At 32.5% G+C, this 14,394-nt stretch overlaps 1 protein-coding gene and 1 long non-coding RNA gene across 2 annotated transcripts in view; one reads left to right on the forward strand and one right to left on the reverse strand.

The window, feature by feature from the left end:
* Positions 1-14,394, forward strand: part of rno (PHD finger protein rhinoceros) — a 389,004-nt gene that overhangs the window by 216,459 nt on the left and 158,151 nt on the right. The gene's annotated exons all lie outside the window — the stretch shown is intronic.
* The window catches only part of LOC145320342 (uncharacterized), a 61,089-nt gene that overhangs the window by 5,003 nt on the left and 41,692 nt on the right, over positions 1-14,394 (reverse strand). The window contains exons 3-4 of the long non-coding RNA XR_013880165.1: positions 9,339-9,393; positions 722-773 (exon numbers count right to left, since the gene is read on the reverse strand). This is a non-coding gene — a long non-coding RNA (uncharacterized LOC145320342). The remainder of the gene's footprint in view (positions 1-721; positions 774-9,338; positions 9,394-14,394) is intronic.

The raw sequence follows: 14,394 nt of genomic DNA on the forward strand, positions 1-14,394 counted from the left end.
TTATTCGTTGGCTTATCAACTTTGGGGGCATTGAATTATGACTGGTTGGCTCATTAAGTTGAGTGTTCAAACGTTTCACTAATTTAAATCTATAGAAGGGGTAACTTTGTGTATCATCATTGAGGATGTAAATCAATTTATCGGCCATTGTCTTATCCCTTTAGATCCTTGTCTATTACATTTGAGTAGCAGGAGTAGTTTAATGCCATTTTATCACACGGTTTTTGGGGTCAAGTCCAGTTCCTGGTAAAATATTCCTGGTAACGAATATCTCCAAAAATATATAAATTTTAAAGGCTGTTAGCTACCAAACGGCTGAACGTACATATCATGCCCACACACTGTTTCAAGCGACACAAGAGGCTTACAAAAAATCTGGAATAGCCAACATGCAATGATGCAAAGGTAAAGCTTCACTGAAAAAAACGCGTGAAATAAGTCTTTTATGCTCATTTATGTTCACTGCGAGATAAATGTGAATTAATGATTAATGATTATTCAAGAATTTTAATAGTTATTTCTCGCATCGTATTGTAAACAGCTTTCCGCGGATACAATCATAAGATTAAAAGCAGTTATTTAGCTCCGAGATGCCGAAGGAACGGGCTAAAAAAACAGGATATAATACAAAGATATACACACTTTTTCAGTATAGCTGAGATTCTAATCTACCGGATATTAATCGGTTTTGAATGAATACGAAAAAAATATTATTATTTACCTTCACAATCAGAATTTTGTGTACACCGTCTGAATGGTCCCCCATTTCTTCCCTGAAAAATACAATATCCTTATAATAAAGTAACAGGATGTTCGTTTGTCTGCGTGTTTGTGTGTTTGTATGGTTATACCAAAGGATCTCGCTAACCACTGAACCGATTTGGGTCTCCTTAACAGGGTAGCTTCTCATAGATCCTGGGAAGGTTTATGACTATTTTAGGGGAGGGTATCACCACTCTCCCAACAGAAATCACAAAAAATCGGAGGGGAATTTTTGCGTAGAGACTTGCAACATAGAAATTATTTCTCAAGTTAGATATTTGAAATTAAAAAAAACAAACATTTGAAGTGCCACTAGAGGCCTAGGGGCGTAGCCGCTAGTATTAAAATATAGTACTAAAACAGAAAAAAAAACTTTTCATTATTAGGATGGTCCGTCAATAACGAAAAAATGAATAGCTATTTATCGCATCGGATTATAGACAGCTTTCCACGGACATAAAAATGTACATTTTTTTGCCCTATAATACCACAGGCACGGACTAGAAAAACTAGTTTTTAATCTAATGGTTGTAAACTTTTATATTCGTAGAAAACTGGATATAATACCATGCTGTACAAAATTTTTCAGTATGGCTGAAAACCGGTTCTAATCCACCGGATCCTAATTATGTCATCCTTTTTTTTAAATATAGGATAAATAGCTTAGCTTGTAATACGCATAAAAATGCAAATTGATTTTTCATGTATAATATATGAATCAAGGAGGGAGGGGACATTGGACTGTTTATTTCACTAGTTCCCAAAGTCTCAAGATAACTTCTTAGTTATTCGTTGGCTTAACAACTTGGGGACTTTAATTGAACTTTGATTGGTTGGTTCATTTAGTTAAGTGTCTAAACGTTTCAACCATTAAAATTCAATCTACAGAAGGGGTAATTTTGCGTATCATCATTCGGGATACACATCAATTTATCGGCCATTGTCTTATCCATTTAAATCCCTGAATATGAATGCACAACGCATAAGATGAAGGTTATAAAAATGAAAGATTTTTTAAAGCGAAGCTTTTATATTATGAGGGTCGGTGCGTTAATTGTTAGCTCTAATCGTTTATCCTTATAATAAAGTAACAGGATGTCTGTCTGTTTGTCTATGTGTACCAAATGATCTCGCTAACCGCTGAACCTATCGGGTTCTCCTTAACAGGGTAGCTTCTTATAGGTCCCGGGAAGGTTTATAACTATTTTTGAGGAGTGTAAAACCACCCTCCCAAGAGAAATCGCCCCTAGAAAAAAATGTTTAACTTAAATTAAAAATGAAAAAATCACCCCCCCAAAATTTTTTTTTACTTTTTCTTTAAAATCTAAAATATAGATTGGGTTATCAAATTCGACTCTCCCCTCCTTAAGTACCCCTAGAGGGGCGTAGCCGCTAGTTAAGGCATAAAGGATTCAAACTTGGCATGATGAGTCCTGTAACAGCGTAGAAACTCTATAATCTGTACGTTCATTAAAAAAATTATATTTCATTTTTGATAAATACAAATTTAAAGATCTTTTCGTCTGATTTTTAAATAAAAATTCTTTAGACATCAAATATTTCATAATAAACAAAGCATCTGCATGATTTAGTCCTAAAAAAGTATTTCCTTAAATAGTATCCTGAATTTCGACAAATTTGCAACTAATTTAAATAAATTAATATTCTGCTAATAAATTACAAGTGTTAATGTTTTTTTTTTCTACCGTGTGATTATAGAGCTTTATTTTTTTGGTTGTTGTTATCTTTGTTTTTTACATAATTTTTACATCCTCTAGTTGGGTAACTTATGTTTCTAAAATTATGATGAAATTGAAAGAAAAAAATACAATGATATTTTTAAAAAAAAAGAATATTAATCTATTACATAAAATTTTAATGCATCCATAGGCGTGCGGAAGGAGTATGAACAAAATGGGAAGTCAGACCTGGAAGTGCTGGAAAGTGTCATGTGTGACGTCATAAAAATACGTCAATGAAAAATGGATTAGAGGAGAAGTTAAAAAGGAAACCCCTATTATTATCACTCATGACACTTCCTGCGCTTCGCAGGCCTGGCTTCCCATTTCCTTCAACCCCAACACTGTGCACGCCACTGTATCTATCTATCTAGTTTGCCTTCAATTTAACGAACATAAAAAAAGTCAATTTGTCACAATTGTGCAATTTTCAAATCATCCTTCATCTCTCTGTTGTCACTTACTCTCGTGAGAGAGAGGGGATATTGGGCTGATTATTATAAAAGTACCCAAATTTTATAATCATGTTTTCTTATTCGTTGGGTTAACAACTTTAGTGTCTTTTGATTGGTTGGATCATTAAGTTGAGTGTTCAAACGTTTCAACCACTAATTGAAGGGGTAAATTTGTATACTAAAATCAGGTATGCACACTAATTGATCGGCCATTGTCTTATCCCTTTAGATCACTGCTTACTCCGTGCGTCTTTTTCAATGTCTCTCTCTCTCCCTCTCTTTCTTCCTTCCATTCTCTCTCTATCTCTCTCTCTCGCTCTCTCTTTCTCTCTCTCTCTCTCTCTCTCTCTCTTTCTCTCTCTCTCTCGCTCTCTCTCTCTCTCTCTCTCTCTCTCTCTCTCTCTCTCTCTCTCTCTCTCTCTCTCTCTCTCTCTCTCTCTCTCTCTCTCTCTCTCTCTCTCTCTCTCTCTCTCTCTCTCTCTCTCTCTCTCTCTCTCTCTCTCTCTATCTATCTATCTATCTATCTATCTATCTATCTATCTATCTATCTATCTATCAATCAATCAATCTATCTATCTACTGAAAAAACAACCCATCTCCCCCCTTTAGTGTCTAAAATGAAAATTAAACTGAATTCTTCCTTGTGGTGTGCCTTTGTTTCCACACATGCATTATATCATCAAATCATAACTGCAAATTATTAATTATTACAAAAAACAACCCCTTCTCCTATGCATCCCTTTCATCATTAATCATTGATTTGTAATATAAAGAGAGTCATTATTGGCGTTTTTCCATTAAGTTGTGTACTAGCATTTAGTCAAATGCGCTTTCTACGTCAAACTGTTCTTAATTTTGAACATTTCGCATATATAAATTTGGTCATAATTAGGAACAGTTTGACTTAATAATCGCATTTGACTAAATGCTAGCACACAACTTTATGGATAATATGCGAAAAAAAGGATGCTCTTGTTACGTTTTTTGCATGGCGATTATGAACACAATGCGGATGTGGTATTATGTGGAAGGGTATAAACACCCTTCTTTTTGTGTTATTTTGTGAAGAGGATTGTTGGAAATTCAAAAAATCAAACAATTTTAATTTTAACTCAGACAACTTGAAAATTTTCCAGCCTTTCTCTCCACACGTACTCTTACTTTTTTCCACGAATCTTAAGGGATAAGACAATGGCCTATAAATTTATGTAAATCTCCAATGATGAAACTCAAAATTACCTTTTTTGTAGATCAAAATTAGCGGTTCAAACGTTTGAACACTCAACTTAATAAACCAACCTATCAAAATTCAGTAAAATTCCCCAAAGTGGGGACTAGTGTAATAAACAGCCCATTGTCCCCTCTCTCTCTCTCTCTGCGTACATCCTCAATAATGATTAACAAAATTAGTTTGAACCAACCAGTCAAGATTACATCCTATTATATAAAGTAGTAAGCGTTTTTTGTCTGTCCCGAAGGATCTCGCTAACCGCTGAACCGATATTGTTCTCCTTTACAGTGAAGCTTCTTTTAGGTCATGGGAAGGTTTTAAACTATTTTTGGGGAGGGTATCTTCAACCCCCCCCCCCCCAAAAAAAAAAAATATTTTTTACTCTTTTGAACTCAAGTTTAAAATGGGATGAGGTCGACTTTTTCCCCTCCTACCTTAAGTGCTCCTAGAGGCTTCTAGGGGCGTAGCCGCTAGTGATTAAATAAAGTACGACAAGTTTTAGAACCAATTAAAATAAGTTTTAAGCAAGCGAACAGGAGAGCGTAATTAATAAATTATGAAACTTTTCAGTCCCCTCCCTACCTGCTTATGACTTTTTGTTACACTAGTTGCTGCGCCGCTAGCATCCATGGGCTATGTAAAACTAGCCTAAACCATACAAAGACTAATATAGAATTTTAAAAACTTAAATAAACAATAGTCATAAAGAGAAACATTATTTTCTAAAGGTATATGTGCAAATTTTCGGCTTTTTTTTGTTTTAAACAATCAATAATCAATCAAAATGCCATCTATTAAAATTTCTTTTCAAAGAAGTACCGATAAACGGCATATACATGAACAAACTAACTTGGTAAGAAAAGAAAAGGGAAAAATTAAAGGAATAGTTAAAACAGGGAGAAAAAGATAAAATTTAATAAAGTCCAGTAAAGTAAAAAGGGAGAAGGTTAAAAATTTGAAAAATTTTGACGTTGGAATTTTTCTTTTCCTTTTTGTTGTTTATAAAAGAAATTCTTTTGTGTGACTTAACAGGAGTGCACCAAATTCCGCAAAATTAACATGATCGTCTTTTACAAAGGATCTCGGCAACAGCTGAACCATTATGATTCTCCTTTACAGAGAAGCTTTAATAGGTCCTAGGAAGGTTTATAGCTATTTTGGGGTAGGATACCACAACCCTCCAAATAGAAATCTTTTTTTTCGGTTTTACTTTAAAATAAACCAAGATGGAAAATTAAAAAGTCGATTAAGCCACCCCCCTCCCTCCCCTACTACTTCAAAATCATCTAAAGACCTCTAGGGGCGTGGCCGCTAGTATCAAAGATATCAAAGAGTGTTTAATAATTAAAGTGGAGGAAAGTAAACGATCATTTATTTGTTTTGTTATAATTTGTTATTCTGGTGATTTATCATTTTATTACTTGTGCGGCAGTGATTTCATACCGACACATAGCATATAAAAGAATGTCACTTCTCTCAGAGAGATAGAAAAATAAAAACAAGTATAATTTTTTTCCATAAGTAGCGCAGCAACAACGAGCTTTTATATGTAGATTTCGTGAATATGGAATGAAAAAAAGTACTTGACGAAAAAACATCCTATATTTAGTGTGGTTGTGTTTGCTACAAACATCCATAAAAATCCTTATAATAAAGTAACAGGATATTTGTCTTTACCAAAGGATCTTGCTAACCGCTGAACCGATATGGTTCTCCTTTACAGTGTAGCTTCTCATAGGTCCTGGGGAGGTTTATAACTATTTTGGGAGAGGGTACCACCACCCTTCCAAGAGAAATCGAAAAACATAACATAACCCCAACTAGCAGCGAATTTTTTTTTTTGGTAAACGGCTGCACTTAACACAGATTAAAAAGAAACATTTTACGTGCCCCTAGAGGCCTATAGTAGCGTAGCCACTAGTATTAGATAAACAATAATAACATGGGATTCAATGCATCCTGGAAGGAAGGGTACATGGAACTTATACACAGTGTTTTCTACTACCTTCTCTTATTTGGTGGCTACTTTTTCCAAATCTTAATTGGCTGTTACAAAATTCCTTTGTCCAAACTTTTCCACCAATAATTTAAGAGTTAATTTCCAAATCAGATCTTAGGATTGTTTTTTTTTTAATTTGCAGGACGATTTATTTTATCTAAATGTATAGAGAATCCTCGTTAATTTGTAAGTCAAAGGTATTTAAAGGAATTTGCTTAGTTGATTGCTAACAAGGGCTTTAACATTCCTCAGTAATGTTAAGATAGTGCAACTACATTGCACTAAGGTTTGTTCTTGCGTCACTATGTACAAGCACCTATTTAATTAGTCTGTTTATATACTTACTAGCGGATACGCCCCCTAGAGGCCTCTAGGGGCACTTGAGTCGGGGGTAGTTGAATTTAATAACCATATCTTTTTATTTTATTTTTAGTTTTTTTAGAGGGGTATTTTTTTCTAGGGGCGATTTCTCTTTAGGGGTTGGTGGTACCTCTCCCAAAATAGTTATAAACCTTTCCAGGACCTATGATAAGTTACCCTGTAAAGGAGAACTTGATCGGTTCAGCGGTTAGCGAGATCCTTTGATAAAGACAAACAGACAGACACACAGACAGACAAACAAACAGACAGACATCCTGTTACTTTATTATAAGGATTTGACACTGGCTACTAGGAGAACTGTATTTGAAGGGTGAGGCTTCTCTAAAATGGAAAACTCAATCGGTACAGTGATTAGTGAGATCTTAAAGTAAAATTAGAATTTGAATGTGGACAATGTCTCTTTTAATAAAAGAAGTCATTTTATCTAAATATTAGGATGATATAATAACAACAAAAAATACGGAAAATATTCAGAGCTTTTAACTTTTATATCAACATATCTTTATTTGTGTTTGTCCGATTTTCAAAGTTTTTAATATCAATACAGTTTCCAATATTTATATGAGATTTTTGTGTCTATTTAACAAGTGGATAATTATTTTCTTGATACATATTCATATATTTCTGTACTCTGCTTCTTAAAGCAAAAAAATAAAAGTTTAAAATTGTTAAAAGTATGAAATAAAGTGGCCAAGAAGTATTGAAACCTATAAATCAATATCAATACTTTCTTTTAAAACAACTAAATTTTCCAATAGCATACCTATCTTACTATTGATAATCAAAATTCATCTTTCTCATATAAAAACATTTTTTTAAAGAAAAGGGTTCTCAACCTATTGAATCAACAATTCAAAATTCAATAAAATTTACTGTCAAATGTCATCTAGTTTATATAAATCATTTTGTGTATTTTGTGTGTATTGTATGAACACTCAATATTGGAAATTTTATAAAGAAGAAACCTTTGAATTTATATGCATCATGGCTATCCTTATAATAAGCATAAGATTTTAAAATAGCAATTCTACTAGTACATCATCCTATTAATAAAGTAGTAAGGTTTTTTTGTTTGTTGGTGAAGATCTCGTTCACCACAAAAAAAGTAATAAGTTCTCCATTTTAACTAAGGTTTTTTTTTAACTAGTTATTGGGGGTTCTATTTAGGAACATAATAAAGGTTTTAAGCTATTATTTCTGAACAATCCTTCATCTTCATATATGAGCTTCTAGATATTGTCATAATCAAGGATCTGAGGATCTTTAGCTTAAAACTATTATTAAAAAGGTTTAGGCATCTTAAGTTCAAACCAATTTTAAGATTTTATATAAGTAACCAAAGTTTTTAAGCCAACCAAAAAATGAATTTAATTTGGATTCTAATAAAGTTTATAGTCAAGTGTCCTTTCTGGGGCATAATAGACATAAATTTTTTTTGTATTGTGAAAACATATTTGCACTATTTCTAGACAGTGTACAAGAAAATGAATTTCAATTTGAATCAAATTTATTATTCATAGAAGAGTGCACAATCACATTGTATTTGCATTATTTTATATTTATAGAAAATTTTCATTACAATTCCTACCACCCCCCCCCCTTTCCCCCTCCCAATGTAACCTAACCTAACCCAAAGTAAAAATAAAGAAAAAAAAGGGCGATTCGGCATATTTGAAAATGTAAATGTTAACAATAAACAAGAAAGTGTAGCAACTCTGTGGTTCAAAAATGTGCAACATTCAAAATTAATTAAATTCAATATCATCATCAAATTTTGACATACTCTTATCCTATTATATAAAGTAGTAAGCGTTTTTTGTCAGTCCCAAAGGACTTCGCTAACCGCTGAACCGATATTGTTCCCCTTTACAGTGAAGCTTCTTATATGTCCTGGGAAGGTTTTAAACTATTTTTGAGGAGGGTGTTTTCACCCCCTCCCCCCAAAATTTTATTTTTTATTCTTTTAAAAATCTAAAATTCCCCCTCCTACCTTAAGTGCCCCTAGAAGCTTCTAGGGTCCGTAGCCGCTAGTGTTTGCAAAAAGTAACTACTATGGTGATTGGATACTATAGTAGACCGTTGTTTTTAACCATAGTATGCACGAGTTGAAAAGTATATTATAGTGGATTTTAAGCATTTTTTTTATTTTTACTATATTTAGCTTCGATTTCATGAACGTTATTATCTTATACAACTGAAACTCTTCAAAGGAGAAAAAAAGTTTTTCTTGATAAATGAGAACCTTTCTTTTTAATTACAATTTGCTCAGATTACAAAATATCTATCAATCTATTTATCAATCTATCTATCTATCTATCTATCTATCTATCTAACTATCTAACTATCTATCTATCTATCTATCTATCTATCTATCTATCTATCTATCTATCTATCTATCTATCTATCTATCTATCTATCTATCTATCTATCTATCTATCTATCTATCTATCTATCTATCTATCTATCTATCTATCTATCTATCTATCTATCTATCTATCTATCTATCTATCTATCTATCTATCTATCTATCTATCTATCTATCTATCTATCTATCTATCTATCTATCTATCTATCTATCTATCTATCTATCTATCTATCTATCTATCTATCTATCTATCTATCTATCTATCTATCTATCTATCTATCTATCTATCTATCTATCTATCTATCTATCTATCTATCTATCTATCTATCTATCTATCTATCTATCTATCTATCTATCTATCTATCTATCTATCTATCTATCTATCTATCTATCTATCTATCTATACCTGAGTAGGATAGCACATGTATTGAAAGCATCTATACTTGCCACCTCCAACACGACTGTACCACGAAAAAATCCATTATTTTAATAATTAAAATAAAATAGTTAGTAGCGAAACTCTAACAAACTAAACCTTATTCTTCATTTTTATAACATAAGGGAGAAGGAGGTATTGTTAATACCATACATTAAAATTATAATAGAGACATTTGAAAAGTGCTTTTTGATTGTTTTATTACAGGCCGCCAAATTTTTTAGGGACAAACCCCAAACTGTCCATTTTTGAGCACGACGATTCCAGTTACGTCATATACGTTTCGGGAAAGAAAAAGGGAAGGGGGGAAGAAAATCTCTTCAAAAGAGATGGGAGAAATGGGAGGAGATTTTTCCCCCCCTTCCCTTTTTATAAGACGTCACAGGAATCGTCTTGCTAAAAACTGGACAGTTTGGGGTTTGTCTTTTTTAGGTATTGAATGATAGAACGTGTGAAGCTCTTTATAGTGCCTGATACATAGACTAAATAAATTACCAATGGCACTATAAAAAGCTTCTAAGTTTGTTTTAAAAATGTTATATAGCAATGTAATTTACAATCCAATATCCCTACCCTCTCTGAATTTATATCTCTTGTTTGAAAACTATTGCCAACAAGGTTAATCCCTAATCAAAGAATGAATTCTTACATATATCAGGGGTTTGGGGAAGGGTAATTATAGATACTTTAGTTTAGATGTGTAAAATTATTTTTTATAAAACAGGAAAGTAAAGATTAAAATTTTAAAATCAATGCTTTTGGTAACCTTGAATTCATGGAAACTGAAATTAGCTAAAATTACAAAATTTCCTAGTTATATTAGTTTATATGGATTGCACGGACACCAATCGAATGAATAGAAAGAAAATTGGCTGACCCAGGGTCTACGCCATTAGATTTATTATTGCTTGGATGATACGTCCGATTTTCTTGAACACTGGTAAAGTGAAACTTGAAGCTAGCTAAATAACGAATTCCTCCATCCAACTGCTTTACCCCATTTCCTCCTCTCCTAGTGGATGAATGAACTGACAAATAAATATTTCCCTATCAATATATCCACGTATGTTATATATCCATTGGTCTACGACATTACTGATGGGTTAATCAGGGAAGGAGGGAGAGGACAATGGCTGTAAGATTAATTTACAACCCTTTCTCTACCCTAATATTCATCTGCTAACCCTAGAATTTTAAAATACAATGACTGGTTGGGATTGGGGGAAGAACAATTTAGCGTTCATTGTCTTATCCACGAAATCTTGTCGACAAAGTTTGCCAAATTTAGGTTTACAATGATAGGACATTGGATAATAAATTAATCTTTCATCCAATTTTCATGTGATATTAATATTGAGTATTCGATATTCGAGATATTCGAGTGTAAACTGAATATTGTATAGTATTATGACGGTTTACAAGCCAAGGCAACCCCCTCTACTTTACTTATATTTATGTCATTGATGTAAAAATGTCAAAATCCAAAAATGCATTCGTATATTTAATAAATACATAATATTAATTTTATTTCAAAAGTTTTATTTTATCAAATGATACTTTAAGGTCAAACTGATTATAAAATTAAATATTACATAATAATGTTTACTAGATGCTGCCAGGTACTTAAATAAAGTAACAGAATCTGTCTGTCTCATTAAAATTATAACCTATAACTTCAAGCTACCAAAGGCTTAATATCTCACATAAGAGATACATTTATAGCACATATTTTTAGCTTTTTACAGTTCCTATAAAAAATGACGTCAAAATAGCCTATTAAATGTATACTGGTAATTTAGTCTGTGTATTGGTCTATCATTGGTCATTTGTATGGCATGACGTCATTTTTTATAGGCACTATACAGCGCTTCTCCATTGTTAAATCCAATAATATTGATAAAATCAGCTTAAAATTTAATATGTTTAAAATGTTAAATATCTGAACCAAATCTAAAATGTTGAGTACTGAAGGGGGATATAGGAATAGGTTTATCATTTAAAAAGTATCAATTTAAAGAATATAAGTATATTTATTTCTCGTATTCAACCGAAACCGATTAATATCCGTTGGATAAGAACCGCTTCTCATCCATACGAAAGAATTATGTCTAGCATCGTATTATATCCAGTTTTCTACGAATATGAAAAATATACAATCATAAGACTAAACCAGTTTTTTTAGCCCATGCCTTCGGCATCTCGGGGCTGTAAAAATTGGTTTTAATCTCACAATTGTACTATTATGTCCGTGGAAAGCTGTTTATAATACGATGCGAGAAATAACTATCCTATAATATAAAGTAGTGAACGTTTTTTGTCTGTCCCGAATGATCTCGCTAACCGCTGAACCGATATTGTTCTCATTTACAGTGAAGCTTCTTATAGGTTCTGGGAAGGTTTTAAATTATTTTTGAGAAGGGTGTCTTCACCCCCCTCCCCCCCAAAAAAAATTTTTTTTACTCTTGAAACTCAAATTTAAAATGGGATGAGGTCGACTTTTTCCTCTCCTACCTTAAGTGCCCCTAGAGTCTTCTAGGGCCATAGCCTCTAGTTCTGGAATAAAAAATGAATCTTTGTTCTTTGCATATCTATAATAAAAAGTAGCTTGATGTCTGTCCGTCTGTCTGTCCCTTAAGATCTCGGTAACCACTGAACCGATCGGATTCTACTCTTCAGGGTATCTACCTATTGGTCCTGTGGTGGTTTTAAGCTATTTTCTTGGGGGGTGGGACACCCCCAACCCCCCCAAAAACAAAAAAAATCCCCCCATTTTTTTTTTTTTTTTTTTTTTTGTAAGAAATATCCTTGGTCCTTTGTAGAAGATTTCCTTTGTGGAAGATTTCCTTTGTAGAAGATTTCCTTTGTGGAATATTTCCTTTGTAGAAGATTTCCTTGGTCCTTCTTATTATTTTTTTTTTACAAATTTCACCTTACACTTTTTTTACCATCTCTTGGGGCAAAGCCCCTAGAGGCTGGGGGCGAAGCCGCTAGTTTAGACATAAAGCTCTTTTATCAAAATTTTATCAGCTGGACATTTAAACGGATGGACTATCTGACACATTTTAATTATGAACCTATTCGCGTATCTCTATATCTTCTTAGTACTTGCACTTTCAACTTGTTTAACTTTCAAAGTATTGAAGCATTGGGTTAGTGGGCACTCACTTCCGCATATTATCACAGTTGCATTGTGTTTCATATTCGCAAAAATGGCGAAGCCCATAAAAGAGGGGATAAATTTAAAACTTTTGGTCAATGTATCCCGAATGACATCAAATTAGAATAATCCATTGTTCTAATATAACGTCATTAGAATAGTCCATTATTTTAATATGACGTCATTCTGGATTTTTTGGCGAAAAGTTTTTTTATTTATCCCCATTTTTTATCTATAAAGAGCTTCAAATAGACGCAATATGAATAAAACTTATGCCGTTTAGAAATAATTAAAACTTTTCAAAATTTACCCCATAGAAAGGAAATATGAAGTCAACCGGGACACTCAAAATTAAAAGATTTTTTTTGGAGCTTCCATCTTCAAATGTATGATACTTTAAAAATAAAATTGAACAGTTGATGAAAAATGTACCAGATACGCAAATTTTATTAGATAGACAAACATAAATACATTCTGTTACTTCAAAAGAAAGACATCCAGTTACTGACTATTTAGAGAATAACTGATTTTTAAATGAAAATCGTAATAGATATACAAAATTTTAAAATTTTTTACACACAGACAAACTTTTAGGAGGCCATTGTTTAAAAGGCCCCAAGGGGCCATACAAATGACTAAATTAAACTATTTCTTTTACAATGGCTGGAAGAGATAAAATGGAGAATAGACATTTTTTGCTGTAGTAATAATTTTAATACTGTGATTCATGTGTGGTAATGATTGCACATTATTGAAGCAAAGTTGAAAGTTGAAACTATAAAAGCTTATGAAACAATTTACATAACACATATTGTCAGTTAATAATAATAGCCTATATAACATCTATAGCATAAAACCTTCTCTTTTATTTCCAACACGAAACCAATTTTATTTACAATTTAGATTTATAGATAAATTATAAAACACCTTAACGTTTTTGGTGTGTTTTATGTAGATTTTTTTTGGATTTTGTCATCTTTGATCAAAATAAAAAAAATAAGCAAAAAAAATAAGAAGTTTTAGTCTATTTAATTTGGATGAACCTCCCCTTTTTATATAATATAACAAGGATAACATTTATTACATCTGCGGTATTATGTAGTAATAGTTTAAAAGCAGTCAAATTGCTGTACACCTGAAGATCTTGTTGTTTAAAATAGCATAAAACCTATATGAAAATAACAGGATGTATGTATGCCTGTAACTTAAGATCTAACCAACCGGTGGTCCGATATGGTTTTCCTTTAAATAAATAGAAGATTTATTACTATTTTATTTTATTTTAAAAACTAAAGAGGAAAGTAGAGGGTTGACTTGTGCTTCCTCCACCCTCTAGACGCCTCTGGGGGCGTAACCACTAGTTGAATAAAATCAAATAAAACCAGACTTACACAATAAATTAAATTTTAACATGTTAGTATGGCAGATACATACCCCAGTTGTAGAGTAGCTACAATGCTAAAGTGATAAGATATAAAGAAGAGGGGTAGACTGCAGGGATCTAAAGGGATAAGACAATGGCTGATATATTGATATACAATACATCCCCAATGATGGTACATAAAATTACCCCTTCTGTAGATTACAATTAGTGGCAGGAATGTTTTGACACCTAACTTAATAAACCAACAAACCAAAATTCAGTAAAATTCTCCAACGTTCTTAAGCCAACGAATAAGAAAACGTAATTATAAAACTTTGAGGACCAGTGTAATGACCAACCCAATGTCTCCTTCCTGCCTGGGTAGAGTGGAAGTAAGTAAAAACCATAACATACACCCCTACTCGTAGCAATTTAGGATGTTTCTATAGAACAACATGAAAACAATAAAAATGAATAATAGTCATATTTTAATGTCCTTAAAAACA

The sequence above is a fragment of the Acartia tonsa genome, chromosome 5, assembly GCF_053477335.1.
Source record: "Acartia tonsa isolate MP-2025a chromosome 5, ASM5347733v1, whole genome shotgun sequence".
In the NCBI taxonomy this organism is placed as follows: Eukaryota; Metazoa; Arthropoda; class Copepoda; order Calanoida; family Acartiidae; genus Acartia; species Acartia tonsa.